A 3,445-nucleotide genomic window follows, 5' to 3' on the forward strand; every position below is an offset into this window, starting at 1 on the left:
TACCTGTGATGGCAATATGTACCTGCACTCCTAGATCCTTCCGCTCTACAACACTTCCCAGGGTCCTGCCCACTCACTGTGAAGATGATGGCCTGGTTTGACCTCCCAAAATGCAACACCTCGCACCTATCTGCATGAAACTGCATTAGCCATTCCTCAGCTGCTGTACCACAATGGTCAGGCAGCATCTCTGGAGATCATGGAAAGGTAACATTTTGGGTCGGGACCCTTCTTCTGGTCATACATCACTGATGCGGAGATGTTGCCTGGCCCGCTGAGTTACTCCAGCATTTTGTGTCCTTTTGTGTAAACTAGCATCTGCAGTTCCTTGTTTCTACATTTTCCAAGGTTTCAAAGGTCTTTTATTGTCACATGTACCAATTAAGGTACAGTGATATGCGAATTACCATACAGCCATATGACAAAAAAAGCAACAAGACACACAACTACATAAAAGTCAACATAAACATCCACCACAGCAGATTCCCCCCATTCCTCACTGTGATGGAAGGCCAAATAGTCCAATCGTTTTCCTCTTTCACTGCAAAATCATCTCAAGGTATGCCTAATTTGAAGAAGTTCTCATCTTTCAGAGATGCTGCCTGACCCATTGAGCTACTCTAGTATTTTGTGTCCTTTTGTGTAAACCAGCATCTGCATTTCGTTTCTACATAATCCTGCTACTAATCCATACCAAATAGGATAACAATAGGATTAGCAATATTGTAGAAGACTCATAGTGGAATGAAAAATTATACAAGGAATGCAAAGGTTTGTTTGAATGATATGAGGGTTTGTAGGTTAATTGGACTCTATAAATTGTCCCTGTTGTGTAGGGAGTGGATGAGAAAGTGGGATAATATGAAACTAGTGTGATCGGGTGATAGATGATCAGCGTGGTCCCAATGGGCTGAAGGGCTTATTTCCGTGCCGCATCTCCAAACTAAACTGTTCCTTGTCTGGTTTAGTTTAGAGATATAGCATGGGAACAGGCCCCTCGGCCCACTGAGTCCACGTTGACCAGCGATACATTATCCTGCACACTAGGGACAATTTACAGAAGCCAATTAACTTACAAACCTGCACATCTTTGGAATGTGGGAGGAAACCGGAGCGCCAGGATAAAACCCACGTGGTCACAGGGAGAACGTGCAAATTCCATACAGACAGCGCCCAAGGTCAGGAACAAACCCGGGTCTCTGGCGCTGTGAGGCAGCAGGATGCGAAAGTGGGATAACATAGAACTAGGGTGAAATGGTGATCGAATGTTGTCATGGACTTGATGGGCCGAAGGGCCTGGTTCCGTGTTGTGTCTTTCAATCAATCAACCGATCAATCAATCAATGGGCGAGATGTGGGGATTGATATGACGTTTGAATTATCTGGTTGTACCTCCAGATATGTCCATCAGGGGGAGCCCTTGCCCAACGTTGACCAGCAATTTTTGTCTCAAATTCTTTGCACGTCTGTGCAAAATTGAACACAAGGCGAACAAAAGAGCTCCACCTGGGGGAAGAAAAGAGCATTTGTTGCAATCCCCAAAATGTTAGTCTTGCAAGGAAGGAAAGAATGAGGGAACTGTCATTCTGGTTCTGGTATTGTGCAGTGAAACAGAGTTAAATAATAGACGCCAGATGGAAACACAAGGACAGCACGGTGGCGCAGTGGTAGAGTTGCTGCCTTACAGCGTCAGAGACCCCGGTTAGATCCTGACTACGAGAGCTGTCTGTGTGAGGAGCTTGTACGTTCTCCCCGTGATCGTGTGGGTTTCTCCGGATGCTCTGGTTTCCTCCCACAGTCCCAAAAAGTGTAGGTTAATTGTAGGTTATTTGGCTTCTGTAAATTGTCCCTAGTGTGAAGGATAGAACTAGTGTACGGGTGATCGCTGGTCAACGCGAACTCAGTGGGACGAAGGGCCCGTTTCCACGCTGCAACTAAACTAATGTAATTCAATCACATCCTACTACTTCAGTAGATGACTCTGCAGTATATCAGTATACAATGTTTAAAATACTTTTGGACATGTAATTGGATGGAAATTGTTTAAAGTCATAGGCATAGAGTCATACATGTGGAAACAGGCCATTTGGCCCAATTTACCCACCATGCCCCACTCCACTGGTACCACCTACCTGCATTTGGCCCATATCCTTCTATGCCTTTTCTATCCATGTACCTGTCCAAATGTCTTTTAAATGTTGTGATGGTACCTGCATCAACTACCTCCTCTGGCAGCTAATTTCATACACCTACTACCCCTTGTGTGGAAGTACTCCTCAGATTCCTATTAATTCTTTCCCTTCTCACCTTAAACTTATGCCCTCTGGTTCTTGATCCCCTTGTCTGGGTAAAAGACTCTGTGCATTACACTATTTATTCCTCCAATGGTCTTATACACCTCTATTGGAGGGATAAGGGCCAAATGCAGGCAGATGGGCTCTCAGATTGACATGGACGGACACAAAATGCTGGAGTAACTCAGCGGGTCAGGCAGCATCTCTGGAGAAAAGGAACAGGTGATGTTTTGGGTTGAGGCCCTTCGTCAGACTGAGAGTCAGGGAGTCAAACTAGAGGTATGCTAAGGTACAAAACAAATCAGAGCTGGCACCGATGACCAAGGAAAGGTGGAGCCCACAATGGTCCATTGTTGGCTGTGGAAGAGGTGGTAATGAAGGGATACGAACAGTGAAACTAGCAGGACTGGTGGGACTGGTGTAGATGGGACATATTGGCCGGTGTGGGCAAGTTGGGCTGAAGGATCTGTTTCTACACTATGACTCTCTGACTAGGGTGGGAGAGGGATGAAGAGAGAGGGACGGCAAGAGTTACTTGAAATAAGAGAAATCAATATTGACATGGATGGGTTGGGTCAAAGGGCTAAAAGCCACATATACATCACAACCTTATCTTCCTCCAGACCTGATGCAAGTACTGTAGATCAAATTTAAAAAAGCATATATATGGTAGACAGCCAGAAAAGTTTGCCCAGGATGGAAAAATCAAATACCAGAGGGCATAGCGTCAAGGTAAGAGGGGCAGAATTTAAAGGAGACGTGTGGGGCGAATTATTTTACACAGAGGGTGGTGAGTGCCTGGAATGCTCTGGTGGGGGTAGTGGTGGAGATAGATACAATAGTAGCATTTAAGAGACTTTTGGATAGGCACATGGATATGCAGGGAATGGAGGGATATGGATTACGTGCATGCAGATAAGAGTTGGTCTTGGCATCATGTTTGGCACAGGTATTGTGGGCAGATAGGCCTGTTCTTGTGCTGTGCTGTTCTATGTTCCGTGTTCTACTCTATGTTCTAATCTTTGTGCAAAAAACCTTACTCTTTCCCTGTGCGCAATCTGTATCTTTCAAACCATTCTAAAATCCATCTCAATGAAGATTAAAAAAACTGGGACAATGGATCATACCAAGAAAGAAAAGTGTTTTTAATA

This window comes from Amblyraja radiata, chromosome 4, assembly GCF_010909765.2.
Source record: "Amblyraja radiata isolate CabotCenter1 chromosome 4, sAmbRad1.1.pri, whole genome shotgun sequence".
Classification (NCBI taxonomy): Eukaryota; Metazoa; Chordata; class Chondrichthyes; order Rajiformes; family Rajidae; genus Amblyraja; species Amblyraja radiata.